The sequence below is a fragment of the Epinephelus fuscoguttatus genome, linkage group LG1 (genome assembly GCF_011397635.1).
Source record: "Epinephelus fuscoguttatus linkage group LG1, E.fuscoguttatus.final_Chr_v1".
Lineage (NCBI taxonomy): Eukaryota > Metazoa > Chordata > Actinopteri > Perciformes > Serranidae > Epinephelus > Epinephelus fuscoguttatus.
Window position 1 is genome coordinate 30,683,250 of NC_064752.1, and position 19,576 is coordinate 30,702,825.

Here is a 19,576-nt window from a genome sequence, read left to right on the forward strand (position 1 = left end):
ACGTGGTTCAAGCCAGGGACACCTTTCCCTGTTTGAGATTAAAATTGTAAACTGGGGTGGGGGTGGGACCAGGGATGTGACCATCAAGATGTGGTTTCGATTAGTCATCCACAGCACTTCCTGGGGGAAGTTTGCTTCTCAGCTCACACCCCTCAAAAATGGCTCCTTGATATCCTCAGTGCCAACAATGACTCTCTATGCTTTGGTCAGTCACGTCAGCGTGTCTTTTCCTGTGTGGACAGAGCCCTTTAAACTGAGCAACCAGGGAGCATGGTTCCCAGGAGGTTGAGGAGTGAGAGTTGTGTATAAATTGGAAAGGGTGCTGTCAACAGAGACGAGCCTTTTGCCCTGACACATGACCTGACTACTTCCGGGTCATGTCTGGATAGCCTTACTGAAGGTTATTCAGAGTGCCAGCGGTGTTTCACATGACCTCCAACACATCACATTCCTCAGCACTAATATCACGAAGCCCTTTTCCTTCCTCTCTCTTTCTCCCTCACACACTTTCAGACACCGCTTGCTTCTGTCATGTCCGATCATGTCAGTCTAACCACATAGACTCAGAGCGTCAATCATGGCTGTTTGATGTGTGAACATTAAACCGGGACAGGGTTAGTGTCAACAGCTGAGTCATGGAGGTTAATGGAGATGATGGCGAGTGCAGGGGTCTTAAACGCAGTGCGCTCTTTCTTCGGCCACGCGTGACTGAAGATCATCATCATTAGAGCTGAGGGTATGCAGCGATGAGCTCATCACGAGGGGATGATGGTACTCATTTGTCATGTCTATGAGGGGAAATAACTCATTTTCTCTCAGAAAAGTGTGAAATGCATCAGGCTGTGCACATATTCTGTTTATAGTGAACATTATTTTCTTTGACAGACAAAAAGTTGAGTCATTTGTACATTTCATTTCTTCATAGTTCAGATTGCATGTGAGCTGAGTTTCTCATCAAGAGAAAAAGGAGATGGCGGATGGCGTGAGACCTAGACAAGAAAGCTGCAGAGCAGAAGACCACTGTTTAAGACCAGTTTCAAGCCGCATTTGTGGCAACAAACCTGGGTATTTTCAGCCAGAACATGATGTTTTCCCAACCCTAACCAAGTGGTTTTCGTGCCTGAACCTAACCACATTAACCCCAGTGTTGTCATAACATGAAATTGAAAATTAAAAACCTAAAGAAATGTAAAGTTTCAACATATCAACTACGTATTAAATGTATAAATTTACCATATCCCTGGTTTGCAAAAACATACAATACCAACATTTATTCTGGCGATTGGGTTGGTTATAGAATATGTAATTTTGTATTACATACATTACATTTAATCTATCATGATATACAGTACAGTAGTACCTTATCTGGAAATGAAATTGATCAACTGTTTATAGTCAAAATAAACATATGTTAATGTCTGCTTTGGTTCATTCAATGACTTAAGTGAAAAGCACAATACTACACTGATGCCAAAATCCTGTAAATCCATTACTGTCATAAAGTTGTCTTGCTCACTGTTTCGTAACATTGCCTAATACATCTAGAAATATTAGGCTAAATAATAAAAATGTTAAATAATTTCTTAAGAGCTGAAAAGATGAAGTGATTAATTGATAAGTCAATCAAGACAAGATTAATTGGCAACATTTTCTCTCTTTTTTAAATCACTGTAAACTGATTATCCTAGGTCTTTGGATTGTTGTTCAGATAAGTCACATAGGGCTCCTGGAATCTATAATGCACAATTTTCACTATTTTGTTATATTCCGTAGACAAAATGATAAATCAATTAATCAAGAAAACAATCTGCGAAAACGAAAATAATTGTCATTTGCAGGCCTACTAAGGACCAAGTTACCAAGAAAATGCATAAATCAGGGTAGGTAAAATAAATAAAATGGATAAAAAGAAATAACACTTAAACAAATTAGGTTTACAGTACAAATTTAAATTAAAGAAATGTAATAAAGACTATACAACAACTAAAATAAAGATTAAAAAAAATAGCTTGGTCTGTGAAAATATCTGCTTACATCTACTGAGAAATACTCAATAAGTCATAGTATATTGTCAATATTGCCTGACCATTACTACATATAGAATAGTCATAGTGACATATGTGATAAAAGCCATTTGAAGATTAACACACAACCCTCTGTTTGCGAAACCTTTTGCAACATTTCTATTTTTCGTATTGCTTTGAATATATTCTTTGTTTTATTTTGTTACACTATATGTACTAAATAATTCACACAGTATATGACTATTTCAACATATGACTGTGCACAGCAAAGTGCCAGCGTACTTATAGTTTCATTCATTTTGTATGTTACTCTGCTTCCAGACTCACACAGAGCCTTTAAACCTCTGACTGAACCCCGACTCAGTGCTTAACTTTCAGCGGATACAGGGAGTTGTGTCTGGGTCCATTAGAGCAGGCTGGGGGTATTCTGAGGGTGCACCGAGGTCACATGATGGGTTCCCACAGCTCAGAAACGCTGCTTCCCTAAAGCTACAACAGGAAGCACAGTTTAGGGACAGACTAATGGACAATCATTATGCTTTCTGGCTCCGTTCACTCTCATTTGTTCTACTAGTGTGAGAACATAGAGCCTCAAGCCCCCCGGCACAGAAAGGCAGTGGTATCTGCACTTTGTTCATTATGCTGCACAAGTGATAGCCCATTTTCCCATTTCTTGGCTTTTATTCATTTTAATTCATCCTCTAGTTGAGCCATTTCCCCGGCCGCCCTGCTCTGCTCAGTCTCCAGGTCTCTACTCTATCTCTTAAATCCCCTCTGATTGGTGGAACTGAATGAAACACCGAAGAAATAAAAAAAAAAAACCTTCATCTACAAAGTTTCTTCTGAACCAAACCGTCACTAAATGTCACCGTCTTTGAAGCAAAAATCCTCATCCATTCCCCCAGTCTTCCCTGTGTTTAAAATGTGGAGAAGTGGCATTGATGGAGGCGGCTAATCAAAGCGCAAGACAACTTTTACTTTCTCTGTTCTCTTCCAAAGTTAGATAAACCAATATTGTTTGTTCAAGTGGCTGACAGCATTCTGTCCTCCTGTCTCAGCACCTGTCCAGTTTGACTCAAATGGACCAGAATGGATGGAAGAAAGGATGGGGTGCAGGCAATATGGCTGCAATTGTTAAAGTATGCTTGAGAGACAGCCAAAAGAGACAGACCCACCAAACTGGGCCAAAAGAGAGCTCGCTGAATGGTGTGTGCATGATGTGTGTGTATTTAGGGGGCAGCAAGGATGGGAGATGTCAACATTTTTTCTTCAGAGTGCCCATCTCCATTTGCATAATTTCCATTCCTCACAAGCAACAAAGAAAGGAAGGAGATGCTCGTACAAAAACCCAAATTGACAAGGGAACAATGGTGGCATGAAGGGTCATTTTGAGGGGGCTAAAATTCTCCAAATCATGGTTTAATATTTTGTCAGGCTAGTTTAGGAAAAAGCTATTTTGCCAAAGCTCAGTCAGACTCCTGCTTTGTCTGATTTGACGAGCAAAATACATTAAAACCTGAATAGTTCTCACATAATCAAAAAAGAAATAAAAGGAAAACAATGCCCTTCATTTCACTTGTCAGTATCCGTTGACTTTGCGGCAAACCAAAATTGCTTAGCAACAGATAAAGGCACAGCGGACGGTGGACATATCAATGATTAATGCTCATCCTTCCAAAGTTGAATTTGAGATTCACAACTCCACCACAACCCCCCATGTCACAATAAAGAGTGGACAGACGACTAGCGATCCAAGGAACTACAGCTCGGATGGACAGCTGCATCAAAATCACATACGGTATTAGAGCTGAAACAGGTTCTTAAGAAACTTGAGTAACTTGATAACTGAAAATCATCAGTGCAAATTATCTGCATCAAAGCTTTGTTTAATCCATATAACAATATACAGCACGCTGTGTTTTGCACAGATGACTGTGGCACAATGCCCTTATGCTGCGGATGCGATTTGAAGAACACACCTCTAAATCATACATCAATGCTCAAAATAGAGGATGTGATTGATAGCAAGGATTGCAAAATGACTGAAGAGAAGAGAAAATGACAAAAAGTGTCAAAATTCTGGGATCATTTGAAACTGAAAGAAAACAAAAACTCTACAGTTTAGGGCTGGCTGATATGGCTAAAAATGTTCTCACGATAAAATAATTTCAACTCAGTCAATATCGACAATTATCTAAAAAAGTCAAAATAGTTTATTTCAAGTTTAAAGGCTGATTTTTGCTCCTGAGTGAGAGTTGAAGATATTAGACATTTAATTAGGGTTTGAACTATTATTTATTGTCAGAACATGACAGACCAAGAAGTCTTGCATGTCAAACTCTTTGTGCAGATAGTTAAAAACATCTTGTAAATGTTTTAGCTGACAGTGTCAACAGAATAAATAGAAAAGAAAATCTCAACTCCACCAACAGTATGTAACTTATGCCATTTCTCTTTCAAAGCAATAACAGAGGGACTTTAATTATGTCGTGAAGTAACCTGGGGTCATTAATTGACGCTGAAAATCTATCTGAATAACTGGGGCTAATTATGAACGAGTAAATGTGTTTATTTACGTTACCAAAAGTCATGTCATGACATATCATTCTAATGAAACAGCTGATCAGTTAGTCACATTACCTTGCTAACTTACGTTTAGCATAGGATGAGTTGACTACCCATACAGCTGCAGTAGCTAACATCAAGTGGTGAATTAAACCACGGTTGGTGCTGTGCTGTTATTCATGGTCAAAAACAACAATACTTAAAGTAAATTTATAGCGTATTGAATGTTGTATTGGTATAATAAGTTACCGTACGCATTAATAGCCAGTCTCGTCGTCTTCTTCTACTACCACTACTGCTGCTGCTTCTTCTGGTTAATGGAGGGTGTAAATTGGCATTTAAGATGCATTACCACCCCCCTCTACAAGTGTATGGGTGGTTTAGTGAAAAGGAGTATTTATCGAAGATTTATTATATCTCTGTCAAGGAAATTAAATTGAGATAATGATCGTTATTGTTTTATTGCCCAGCCCTAGCATAGTGCATCCATTGTAAAACCAAACTAGCTTGCCACAATAGTATGATGTCAATACTTCAGCATCTCAACAGAAAGCATCCAGCCCACGGAGCGGACCCAACAGAAGGTAACATTATTGTTAGCATTAACATTAGCCACCCTCTGGGCTGCCAGCGCCAAGAGCTCGCTCCTCATCAGCTGGCAAAAGTCTGCCGCATAAGTAGGGAGCTCCATGCAGCATAGAGGGTAGCCAAACACTGTTCATCTGCACAAACCATAGACGGTAAAAATAATGGATGTAGCTACCCACACCGTTGGTTTGTAGACTCCCATTTGAAGCCTTGAGGTTGGCATTTTGGCAGTTGTGGTCTCATTTTTTGGAGTCAGATATGACCATATTTAGGCAAGAGGGTGGAACTGTGATAAAGCAAGGGAAAGATCTGACTGAGAAGCCGACGACACTATCAGCAGACAGCTTTTCATTCAAAGCTGCCCCACCCTTATGCGCAGTTTTAAGCCTTAACGGCACATAAAAGGGTAAAAATTTATTCCCCTCATAGTTGAGTGGGGAAACTAGGTGTATAGACCAAAAACATTTTTTTGTACCAGCCTGTAAACATTTTTAGTTCTGCTGTAACGCTGGGCATGTTAACACTGGGCTCTAGGGACACTGGCTCACGTCTGGAGCTAGCCTCAAGTGGCCATTCAAAGAACTGCAGTTTTTGGCACCTCATTGTTGGCATCATTCTTCAGCCCCAGCGGCTGCCACTTGGCAAAAACAGCCCACACTGCAGTGACATAAAGCTATCTGCAAAGTCTCCCTTTCAGGAACTTAAATTAATATGGTGGCTGGTTAAGCTTTCATAAAGTGACTGCAGCAGTTTATTTTCTATGTTTATTTTCTTGAGCAAAACAGAGCTAACCAAGAGACATAACCACAGAAAATACAATGCTGGGGTCAATTTGTAAATGCCTGAGCTTCATTCATGTTATCATTATGATAGTCACACACACTCCTACAGTACTTCCCTCACAGCGATGCATAAAGTACAGCAAAAATCAAACTATCCAATTGTGTAAGTAGCAACTGGAGCATAATTATGGTACACAATTTAAGCAGTAAATAGGAAACCAATTCATTGTTCATTTGGAGACCGGTCTTATTTTCTCTTTTGTTTATTTACTATTGCTCTATAATAAAGCAAAATTATTTCTTATCCAATTTCTCAGTTAATCAATGGAATAATCTGTAGAACACTCAATTACTAAAATAATCAATAGCTGCACCCCTATACAATATGCTCACCGAAGGTTTGACCTAAATGGAAAAGTTTACAAAGTAGGTCAATATATGAAGAAGAGTAACAAAAAACAGAAATGCAGATAGTTGTGGCTGCTGTACTAAAAGTTTAGTGAACGCTCTGATGGTAAAGAGACACACACAGCTGGCAGAGGGGCAGGTGTAGGGAGTGAGAGGGCTGATGTGAGGGCGAATGAGCGGGCGAGCAGGCAAAGATGGATGATGGATGGTGTTGATACAGGAGGCAGCAGCCCTGCTTTATCTAGGCAGCACAAGCCAGACCTGCCGGGGTGATGGGTGGGCTGTCAGCCCTTTGTTTATGGACCACCGCCCATCTCCCATCTCCTATATGCCCCAAAAGCCTAGATCACTCAAAAATAGCTACTACCTCACCGCTCTTTGTCTCTCCATCTCCGACTCTCTTCCTTTTTCATTTTCTTCGCTAACAAATGGTATTTTGTCTCCCCGAAGTTTGTTTCAGATGTACAGTAACAGAGGAAGAACTCTATTAAAGTGTCTGTTAAATATTTCTCCATTGGTTGGCAAATGTGGAAAAATAAATATTACATTAATTGTAATAATTTTGACTGTTGATAATGAAATGTGTCTTTGAGACATTTAAGTCCACGGAGGAGGAAAGAGAAGAAAGAGAGGAGGGGAAGAAGTGAACCTAATCCAACCATATCCCCACGAGTTGCACGCTTCCAATTAACGACTGGTTGGTTTATCAGTCTCCAACGGGTGATTGCTGTTTTTAATCATTTTCTTTCTCTACACGGTTTCTTCCACTCTATCAGTTCTTCCCACTCTTATCATCTAACCCCTCCTCGCGCTGTCTCGCTTCCCACCCCTTCTCTGTTCAGTGCTGCCTCCGTTTCATCCTGTTTCTCATGGTGCCGCACTCTCACGCTGTGTCCAGCATTACAGCTCAGTCTGTGTGTTGAATAAAAACTTTAATATGTGAGTTTAAAATCTGCCTATAAGGTGATTCTTAGACCACCTTCCACAACAAATTATCCAGCTCCAAATACCATCAGAATTCAAACTCCAAACCAATTGTGTGATCAGGAAACAATAGCACTAGCCTAAAATAACAGACACTAAAGTCTGCGCAAATAATGTTGCAGACATCCATGCATTGACCCCCAGTACTGGAAGTTAGATAAAGTTTGAGTCTTTAGCTCAGGACAACAGAGGGTATGTTCAGGCCTTTTCTCCTGACTCATCCCGAAACATAGCAGTAGTCCTCTGACAAAAATCAACAACCACCTCTTCTTTCACCTGGCTTTGTTAGTGTGATTGATTTGGAGACCTGAAATGTGCCTGTCACATTGATCGATCTGTCCACTTGATGGGGAGGGGGGGGGGGGTTCTCTCCCCGCCTGTTGGCATGGTAATAAATGGGGGGTGACGGGCCGTTGACGGAGCAGCAGTTATGGCTTCTTTAATTTACCCGACGCCTCACACTGACAGAGACTCATAACAAGGTGACACGACGCTGTAATGGTGACGCTCAGTCACCTCTTTGTCGGGCACAGAGAGGGAGTGGAGGCGGAAGTGTATGATGTGTGTGGATTTTTGGGTTTGTGTGGTGCAGACCTTGTGTGTGTGTGTGTGTGTGTGTGTGTGTGTGTGTAGAGGTTCACTGATTTGAGGTTGCCTCTCCTCCCTCTGGTCAAGGTGTTATTGAGAGTGGGGCTGTTATCTCTGTCCATGAGGCTGCCTCACTAACGGGAGTACACCATCCCTACCAATCCCAGCGAGCCGAGCAGCGTGTCCGGGTGGGTCGTTGCTAGCCACATCCTCCTGGGTGGGCTATAACTCATCTCCAGACGGCGATAGGACCTTATCTCAGTCCCCCTCCGCAGGCCTGCCCCTCGCCTGCTCTGTCTTAGGGAAAAGATTTTTCTGGTGCCCCAGTGTGTGAGTTATAGTTGGGGTTAAGGTGACTGAATAGGCCTGTCTGTTTGGGTTGTCTTAGTGAATTTATGTCTGTGTGGGCAGAGGAATGTGAAGGTGTATGTGTGTGCGTTTATACAGTACATCTGTGTAACTGCAATTTATTCACCATGCAAACAAGTTGTGCATCTGTTCATCTTAATGTATCCTATCCCATAAGGTGAAACACTATTGTCATAAGTTACTTAATCATGTGAAGGGCATCGTTACAGTTGCATCTGAGGGTTGCCCCCCCCCCCGCCCCCTTCCACACGCACATACACACTCCCCTCCACCCACCTACCCCATCCACGCCGCCTCTCTCTGTCATCTCAGCCTATCAATCAAAAATGTATTAAGTCCGGAGTCGGGGCCGATCAAAGGCAGAATTCCTGGGAGGAGAGCAGATAAGGCCTATCTCATTAATAAGTGCTTTACCATCGTAGGGGCCCGCGCGCCTCGCCACACCCTGCCTGCCTCCCTTTGATATCTAATTATCCATCCGTTTCATTCTGTCAGAGAGGGAGGAGAGGGACGACTCACAGTGTCATCACAACCAAATACTGTTGCGCGTGTGTGTCTGTGTATATCAGGATCTGGGCAAGGGGCTGCACGAAAACATCACGACATGCAGCAAATCCAAACGTGCAGAGAGTGGCACATGTAAACAAATGCAAATAAGATGTTCCTGCGAAGGCAACTGGGCCCACGTTTGTATGGCACCCCTCCTGAAAAGCTGTCATGCATCTAGTGTGAGCATGAGATGGAGAGAGGGATCTTTTTTTAGCGAGTGTAACACTAACAGCCAACTGCTGCTGAGACTCGGAGGCAGCTTACAAATCTACCTTTTAACAATCTGTAGGAGCAATGAGCTCTAAGAGTGTTCCAAAGCGCTGAAGACGGATAAGATAGTAGTGGGTGAGGAAAGAAACAAGATATTAAAACATCAAGGTAAGATATTGAGGAACGGGGACAATGGAAGGAGCGCAAGGGTTAAGAGGATTTTTAAGAAACGCTGGGTAAAGACTGATGGATAAAAGAAGAAGAAGAAATGAAGAAGGAAGGGAGAGGCAGACAGGAGAAATGAGAGAATGGGAAATGGGAGGGAGAGAAAGAGCAGGGCATTCTTTTCCCTTCTCTCCTTGGTTTTCTGTAAGAGTAGCTCAGGAAGATAAGGCTAAAAGGTCCGTCAGTCTGTTGTGGAACAATCCGTTCTGTGTCTCTCCCCTTTTTCTCTCTCTCCCTCTCTCAAGATACTGCCTTTCTCTCTGTCTAATGGCACAACTCAGATTTCTAGCGATGCCTCTTGTGATATGGCTCATCTCTGGTGGCATGGTTTACTGACATCACTTGTCCAATACAATATACTCTCATCCCATAAAGAGCAAACCAGCCCCAAGTCTAATGCAGCTGTTAAATTCTGCAAACACTTTGGGCCATTTCTCTTTAAAGAACAAACTTTCAATATAGCCAATATTCAAACCAGTGTCATTTATTGATACAAAGAACGACTATTCAAAGCCACAATAAAAGGGCTGAAATTATGTCTTCATTTAACTGAGCTGTTCAATCCCTTGTCCCTAATCGCTCAAAGCAGAGCTCGGAGACAAACACAAACCAAGGAGGATTTAGAAGAACAAAACCGACACAAAACACAGGCCCACGTGCCTAACAAAGACTCCAAAGTCTGCCTGCCCATCCCATGTCCTCTTTTAAAAAGAGACCTTCATCTCTTGGCGCTCCTGTTATGAAGAGACTTTCTTCAAGAGGAGAGAGGAGGTGTGTCAAAGACATGGGTCACAGTGTTTACAAAGACGACTTTTAATCCAATCACAGCATCCCCCTGCTTTTATTTCCTGTTTCATGGGATTAAAATTAAATGAAACATAATAAAAAACAAAATTAATTTATGGCTGAATAACATATTTTTCTGTTTTAAATGGATGGGTTTAAAGACTGAAAAGGAATCTACAAAGGCAATAACTAAAGTCAAAGAAGCAAATTAGTTTCTTTTCTCAGACTTTAAATTTTTATTTTGTATTTATATATTTCTAAGGGAAATAATTTTGATGTAAATCCAGCAAACAATGCCCAGCGTTACTGAATAATACTCAGAAAGACTTCATTAAATCTCAGTTCTGAAGTTAACACACCAGTTAATCAGGCAGTAATCAGCTGTGAATGCATCCCTCTCTCTGACCTGTTGTGAAGCTGCCTCAGGGTTTAAATAACTGTCTGGTGCCAGGCTGCCTCACCCCAAGGCCTTGTGGGAGATGAAGAAGAGGTCAGCAGAAGTGGTGTGTTTGTGTGTGTGTGTGTGTGTGTGTGTGTGTGTGTGTGTGTGTGAGTGTGTGAGTGTGTGTGTGTGTGTGTGTGTGTGTACATGCGAAGCTGTACGCCCTTGGCTGATGCTGTTCATCGAAGCCTGGACAGACGAATACATGGAAAGGCAGAGAAATGGGAAAAGTGTGTCAATGGAAAGACACGGAAATAGGAGGAAAGAGAGATGAGTGTATTGCAATCATGGGACCCGGAGAGAGCTACACAACTGAGCACAAACAGTGGCAGAAAATCATGTGATAAATGTGCCAAATTGACAATATTCCAGCCAAAGGCAGATTCATAATAACAGAGCTTATTTTAATCACATCTGAACTCCATTCACGCTGGTTCTTCCTCAAATTTTAAGAAAAGCAAATTTAGATGTCTTATTTTTACTGCAACTTCAAAAGTAGTTATGATGATGATTACATAACAACATACACATGCAAACAGGACCACAGCTGCCTTCAGCCAGTCTCTTTGCTTCGCTAATACCTTTCCCCTGAAGCACTACTGGGTGTGAGGGAACACATCAGACCCACATGCAGATGAAAGAGAGGTCAAGCTATTGGGGTAAACCTCTTCTAGGACTGACCAGGACGAGAGGCGCTGCCTGCCTGGGTGGCACTGCCTACACCCCCCAAATGAACAAGTCTGGTTGTGATTTGGTTCTGCGGATACTAAGACGCAACAGAGTCTTCCTTCGTTTTCTTTTTTGTTCCCAGGATGCCTTGGCTAACGTGGGTTAGCAAGGGGTGACAGAGAGGTCAGGGGGGCTCCAGTCGACTGTGCCCTGAGGGGGAATCCTGGGGAGGGATAGTGGAGTGGTAGTTGAGAGTGGGGAGGGCTATCCCTCAGGAGCCTGGCCCCTCCCAAATCAAAACAAACAAACAGAGTGGTCCTCTGATCTAATCTGCCTGGACTAAAGCCCTCCAAACAGACCGCCTGGAGCAGCTACTACACAGCAGCTTGTCCTGTCCCTTACAGCGATTTAGAAGTACTGTAACTACAATAACTTCATTCTACAGGATCTTTGCATCAAGACTTCACAAGTAAATATACAAGGAAACTCATTTACATTATATATTGGACATACTGGTGGTTGGTCGCAATATTCTCTGCTTTGAACTGGAGATAAGCGTTCACCTCTAAAGACTGAAAACATGGGGGCAGGTTCACCTTATTTAGAGATGTTACAACTATTACTGTAAGCACTGTACTGAATAATAATAAGTTTATATTTACCGACTGCAGGGGAACAGTGTTTCATAGGCTGCTGCCTGGGAAAGCTAATATGTTTGGCTCTTTGAATACTCACCCTAAACATTCCTTCTCTTTTTGTGTTTTGAAGCTTTGCTATGGTTTACACAGCAGACTAAACTTCTCAGTGGCTAGCTGTTACCCCAACACAATGCTAAACAAATTCTTCTTCCTCAGCAGTGCACCCACCAATTGCAGCGCAGCGTTCTGTCAGCTGACCAGCAAGAGAAGATGATGGTGAGATTAGCCCAATCAGGGGTCAGGCTGAGGTTATCACAACCACTCCAAAACTAAAACAGATGGAGAACAGAGTGCAGCACGACTCAACATCTACTGTCGGACTCATATCTTCAGGCCGTGTATTCTCCGGCTCCATTGGAGTGGAAGAATGTCAGACTAAGTTTTGTTTTTTAATTCTGGGTCAAGCTGCTTAAGCAAAATAGTGTGGATCAGCAAGACTGAGGCGCATGATACGACATGTGTAAATGTTACACAGTGTTTAATGCTCTCTGTCCCTCAGAGGGACAAAGACAACACAAACAACAAAATATGCTAAACAAAGCCCATGCACAAAAAAAAAACTGTTAAATGTATAATCACAACCCTACCCTACCCTACCTAACCCTAACACACACCTAAAACAATTTCCTTTTGTGGAGGAGGGACTGCAGCCAACTTCTTGGGTCGACAGGGTCCTTAATATATTAAATACTGTACACACAAACAGATCCCCACCAAGATAGGGTTGGGCGATATGATGGTATATTCTGTACGACGTTAGAAATGTGTCCACCAATAGAGACTTGGCAATACAGTTTCTACCAGAGGAGATTTTCAGGGCAAGATATGTAGCAAATCAGAGCTAGATTCTCATGTGATCTTGTGATTCTAGTGTGATTTCATAAATCCAGCTGCCTCACAAAAAACAAACAAACAAACAAAAAAACATGATTTGGGACATGGAGGAGAAAAGTGAAGTTGTAACACTTGAAATTATAGTTTCCAGGATCCTCAAGGCTTCCATCTTGGAAGAATTTCAGCTGTACTATTTTTGAGTCTTTCGTTTCTTAGCTTGAGGCAGTCGTTTTGTTTGTGTGGTGGTTTCACATAAAAGAAGAAAAAAATAAAATGTGATGCAGTAGTACCATCCCTTAATTAAATTTACAGAACAATTACTGTATCGTGATATTTACCACTGCCATAATATAAAATGACATACACTGTGATAAAAGATTTTGGCCATATTGCCAACCCCTATGCCAAGACAAGGGGGTAAAAAAGAAAAGCTTATTCTATGTATTTGTTGTGGTTGTGTAGGTTTAAGATAATGAAAGATATTCAGCTTTTTTATGAGTCAGTAGAATGCAGACTTTTCTCCTGCCTTCCAGTGACAACGCAGACCTGTCGTAAAGTGGCCTCTTGGGAGTGCAAATATAAACGTGTCTAGTTTGTTCCAAACATCATCCTCGTCGTCTGTCAGTCTACTCTTGCTTTCCCCCACTTTGTCTATTTTTGTATAATTGTTTGCTTGTTTTCCTCATTATCTCACCATCAGGAATTCAACTCCCTGCAGTGATAAACATAAGGCCCCTCTCAGTCTTTTCCTCCTTCTTTCTCTCTCCAACTCCTTGCACCTAGATGAGATGTAATTGTGATTAACAGCGCCATGACAAGAGGACACAAGACTTCTGTCATGATGGAAAAACAAACAAACAAAACCGATGAGATAAAATGATGGAAATATGTACAACATCTTATCACAGATGCTAATTGTTTCCGTGTGGGAGGGGAGGGGGGGTCGTGGAGAGGAGCTGTGCACGTGAGGTGGGGGGGGGGAGGAACTTGAGAATATCCTCCCTGTGCATTTGGCCTGCGTCTGACTTCAGAGCTAAGCTCTCTCTCAAGAGAAGGTCAACACCAGGTTCAACTTTTCACCTCGGCAGCCTGAGAGAACACACTAAATACCAAGGATTACACCACGGTGCTCTGCAATATCGCCTGGCGTCCACCACACTTCAGAACAGACCTGCACAGCACATTTCAAAACCACAAAATCCAATAATGCATTTTCAGTGTAAAGTAAATGTTCAACCAAATGTCTGTTGCAATGGGGTTAGAGTCCATATTTAACATAAAATGTGAGTGCATGTGCTGGAAAGCCATAGTATAAATCTGCCTAAATATTATTGCTATTAACTGCAGCAGAGATGCTATAGCTGTATATTACACTTAAATCATGGAGGTTACATGTTTTATGTCAGATTGCTTGCAAACTACATTTTGATTAAATTTTGGTGACATCCTAAACTCACAGTCAGCAGAACATCAAAGGCAACAGCAAGCTCCACGTCTACCTCCGATACTGAAGAGACGAGTGGGCAGACTACAATGGAGGGGAGCTGATGACCCTGAATTTAACCTTTGGGCACCATGTCTCTGGTACAATGTATATGTGAGTGTGTGTGCATGCTTTTACATCTTTGTGTGTGTGTGTGTGTATGTGTGTGTGTGTGTGTGTGGGGGGGGGTATGGCGATGTCAGCGTCGGTCAGGTGTAACCGAACCGACGGACAGACAGACAGGCAGGCAGCCGGCTGGCGTCAGCAGCCACACGCCTGTCACGACACACCACACGCCGAGAAGCCACATACCGCAGCACCCACACTGCATACACACAATGAGCGCTCAGTCCCCCGCATCACGCACCAGCGGCAGCAGCAATGTGAAATATTCACACAGGGACAAAAGGTAGAGAGACGGGCGGGGGAGGAGGGGGGGGGGCTGGGAGGTGAGGATGGAGGAAAGGGTTCAAGAAAGTGGGGTTGAAATGGAAGAAGTGACACGAAATATTGTGACAAACTTGAGCGTTCAAACAAATGTGTCACTGCACAACAGCACGTACAATAAGAGAAAAGTTCATTTGGGACACTGGTCTCAAAAAGCAACATTAAAAGACACCTCAGGTGAATAAGGACATTTTCAACTAATAAATATTTCCATGAAATGTCCCCAGTCAATTATTTACTTCAATACAATTATTTTTTGTATTACAAGTTTTCGAAAATGTTATGTTTATATATGCGAAATAGGCATCGAATTTGCATAAAACTCCAGAACAATAATCTAAAATAAAATAAACGCCCGAAGTGTTTTGGATATTTCTTTCCTGTTGTCCGAAAGAAGACATGTTATGAGAAATAGCCCAAATCTCAAACTTAGCCAGTGCATGACAAATGTTTTCACCTGGGGTGTTTCGCCTTAATTTTTAGATTTACTTAGACAAAAAAGCTCTCCAGATATTCTACAGTGGGTAAGATGTCCTTAGTAATAAACAACTTTCATTGTAGGCTTATTTTACAACTAATTTTACTTTCATCTAATCTACTGCAGTAATCATCAATAATCATAATTAGGGTTGAAACAATTAATCTGTTGTGCAAATTCAACAGTTAATCTATCATCAACCATTTTAATTATGAAGTAATTGTATAAGTCGTAAATAAAGAAAAAAAAAATCTAGATTCTCAGATTTGCTGTTCCTCTCTCTTTTGCATGATTGTTAATTGAAGGTCTTTTTGGTTGGTTGTTAGACAAAATAATCAGTTTCACAATGCCATTTTCGGCTCTGGAAACTTGTAGCGCCCGTTTTTCACATTTTTCTGACATGTTATACACTAAATAATAAATAGATTATCAAAAAATATCAAGAGATTAATAAATACTGAAAACAATCCTTAGTTGCAGCATGAATCACAACTTTAATTTAGTCACTTCCTCAAAATATTGCAGTGGTTTCTATGTGGAACTTTCTAGGTTTATAATTTCTTTTTAAAATTTAACTTTGACACATGCAATACAAAAAACACAATGTCCCTTACCTTTATAAAAACTGAAAACTGCAAAGATCCTTAGAAAAAAACACTATCTCACAGTAGTTAAACCTGACTCTGGGACCTGAGCTGAGACCCTCCAGATGTTTTACAGCTCTCTCCCGCCCTCTAGTGGAGCAGCAGGAAACCTGCATTAACTCCCTGCCTTTGCTGCACGACCTCCTTATTAAAACTCTTAGTCTGACTGATGTTTCTAACCTTGTGGGGATCTGGGGGATGAACAGCAAAGATATTAATGTCAACCATGTGTGAAGAAGTCGCTGGAGCATTTTCTGCAACCAGGGCCGAACGGAGTACAGTGGGGCCCTCTCAAGCTATTGCCGACACCCTGAGCCCCGCACATCTGGTGTTAATCAGCAAAGCTTACACAAACACACACATACAAAGAGACAGACACACACAAGCAAACACTTCTGCAAAGATCCCCTTAAGAAAATCCCTCTCAACTCCTGAACTTCCGACATGACTGGGGTCAACTCACTTGCCCTGAATCTATTAGTACACACACCAGAGCCATGTAATAAGAGCTGGTAAGTTGTTACAGTACAGTGTTCTCTCTCACTCTATCTCTCTCTCACACACAGACACACACAGACACACACACACACACACACACACACACCCTTTAGACTATGGGGAAAGTACAGCACATAACTAACCATGCATGCAAAAACCCACAAACATTCAAATGAGGGATAGAAAAGAGAAAGGCACAGAGAAAATATCTGTTAAAGACACATCACACTAGTCAATCCACCACAATCAGAGTGAACATAGCGGGGACTGAATGTCCTGATAGCTCAGGAGGTAAAACTCAAGAGGCAGGCAGTAGGGGTTAAATTTTGATCCATGCTAAAATATATCCACTAAATGACAAAGCTCTGCACAATGACTAAAACAAACACACATCATCATATACTAATGCCATTCATGGATTTCAACAGAAATAGCAAAATTAACACAAAAAAAGACACTCTGATGGTTGTAAATACTGAAAACTTTTTTTTTTTACCTGGCAAGTTACCGTTTTGCATTATGTTGTTTCCACCGAAAGACACCAGTGAAAAAAATGTCTGATAAGACCTCTGTTCAGGTCAAAGTTGCGTGGAACTAATCAGAGAATTACATGATGTCACATATAATACTTTTAAGAATGACAAAGGTGTAATTTCCCCCAACAAAGCTAACAAGGACAACATTTCAGCAGTATTTTTTTCACAGAAGACATTTAAATAACATTATGAGGGCTTAACTTTATCTTCTTCAGTTTCAGGCTCCTGGTATTGTGCATGCAGGCTTGCTGTCACACTGTCATGGCTTACTGGGACATTTGAATAAGACAGAGCCATGGGTAATGTTATTAATAACAACTGTGATTTTCATACTTTAAGTTCAATATTTGCAAATGTAAGTTATTTCCAACCACAGTCTGTATTAGCCCATAGAGTCCAGAGGGGACAGCCAATAAAGCAGTCAAGTGAATTTACCTGTGTGGGTGTATAGTAAAAACACATTAGCAGAATTGTTACTTGTTGTTGAAAATTAGATGACCACAAAGATTAACTCATGACTGCTTTTTAATATCACTGGAGTGACACCTTTCTATCCTAATGTCTTTGCGGGAAACAAACTTTTTTTTGAAGCACAGCACCCAGATGAAATTAATTACTACTTGCATGTGGCTGTACCAGTAGTGCATTGGAGTACATAACAATCAAGTTTGGCTTTGTTTTTGATTACCTGTCAGTGCTATTTTCACCTTCAGTAAATTGTAAAACACAGGTAAAATTAGAGTGACATTAATGAACAATGTGCAAACTGCATCACTGAGGTTTCATAAGCGCTAACACTATTTTTTTTTAATTGTTGCTGAGATTGCTGTAATCGTACACTGATATATTCTCAAAATCATGTGTTATGCTTCTTCCCATTGACATATCATATACCATATAACATTGATTAGCCTATATTTCCACCATTTTAGTTCATTTCTAGTTGATCCTGTGCTTATCTTACTTCTGTTGTTATTCTATTAGAAGCTGGATTTGCTTTTTGCCTCTTAACCTGCATATTTGCATAATATTTCGTTTGCATATTTTGCCCAATATTTAATACTATATAAACACTATTTAATACTATTTCAAAGTGGGCCCAGTGAGTGAACCTGTGCTGGGAACCCACTGGTTGTTTGTGAACGTTAATTGCTATTACTGTATTTAGTGTTACTGTAATTGAAGCTTTCTCTGGCACAACATTTCCCTCGAGATGAATAAAGTTTTACTGAATTGAACTGAACTGAATATACAATCATATTACGTGTACAATATTCTTTATATAGTGGGAAAATGACATACCTCCGTCCACTCGTTTATGCGACACCTGCTTGTGGTCGGTTCAGACCGGAAACGATCTCCTGTCACATGAAGATGCGTCTATCCGGCTACAGAAATGCAGGTGTAGGCAACTGTGGGGTCATTTTAATATTATCCTCATAACAGTAAGCCAAACACACTTACATATTATGGTTAGCTTCTGTTAAAATTCGGCTCTGTGATGAGTTCAAAACCAAACCAAAAACATTTAGCTAGCGTTAGCTTGCGCGAATTAACGGTAATGTTAGCTAACGTTAGTTTGCGTCACTGCCGTTAAGCCTCTTTGCGCTGTTTACAGCAGGTTTATCTGCGGTACATTTGCCAAACTCTTCGGTTACTATGCGTGTCGTCTTTCCGTATGTAAACTGAAACATACGTTGTAAAACACTTCCAATAGAGCAGAAATTTCTCCTTTGAGTCGCTCGTCAAATGTTTTCAGGCGCGGTGTCTTCTTTACTGCCGGTTGGCGGCGCAACAAGCCGTAATGAGCTCACTGCTGCCCCATGTGGCCGTGTGGACAAGGTAGCGTCTACACCTGACTTTTAATTAAATTAGCCAAAAGGGAAAAAAAGCCTAAATGTGAAAATAAATGGCAGTGTTCACATATACCTTAACAGGTAAGCACTACATTTAAAGTTTGTTCAAGTTGATTTATACATAGCCTATATTATCAGAAAATGATAATATCAAGGTGCTACAGCTCTCACCATGCTCTTGTGAACAGTGATAATAATGGTGAGGAAATGAAGCACCAGCTGGGCCGCTCCAATATCCCAGCAGTGTCAGCGCCGTCCCTACTGAATGATTTCACAGTGTACCAGCTACAATCTTAGCTTCACCTCCCATGCCGAGTCTCTCATGTCCCTCCAAGAGGCCACACCTGGTAACGTCCGTGGCTCTGACAGAGAGGCTGGAGCTCAGCAAGAGAAGCAGGACAGCGTGATCAGGCTGAGTGCCGCCTGCCCTCAAGCCGTGAGTCTCCAGCTATTAGGCCTCAAGCAAGCCGACTCTGGCCATCATGAAGCACTGCTCTGACTTCAAATTAAAACGTTTTCTAGTTATACTGAATCAATTTATTTATTATTCCTAAAATTTATATCAATTAAACACAAACATGGTGTAAATGTGGATTTATTGTAATCACACACAGAACCAAGGTCAAAATAGTTATTGCTGAAGAGCCACTCAATGTCTTAATTTCTAACCTTAAAAATGTTTTCAAAAAGGTGGCTAGATTGAAATGGTTGTGTTGGCTTCACATTTGAATCTTAATACATCAATGACAATAATAATTTAATCACTGTGCATTTCTTTATTAATAAAAATCACAAGAAGCACATCCACAGGATGATTTTTGTCTCCCAGTCAGAGCCCAGTTAGAGCCCTAGCGAGAGTCAAAGACCTACAGTATGTGGGTGGGTTTTTGCACACACACCACAGTGTAGAGGT

The 19,576-nt window shown here is 41.3% G+C and overlaps 1 long non-coding RNA gene across 1 annotated transcript in view; it reads right to left on the reverse strand.

Annotated features, from left to right (window-relative positions):
- Window positions 1-18,545, reverse strand: part of LOC125897882 (uncharacterized) — a 97,794-nt gene extending 79,249 nt beyond the window's left edge. Inside the window, exons 1-2 of the long non-coding RNA XR_007450530.1 lie at window positions 18,504-18,545; window positions 18,110-18,195 (exon numbers count right to left, since the gene is read on the reverse strand). This is a non-coding gene — a long non-coding RNA (uncharacterized LOC125897882). The remainder of the gene's footprint in view (window positions 1-18,109; window positions 18,196-18,503) is intronic.
- Window positions 18,546-19,576: the final 1,031 nt, after the last annotated feature.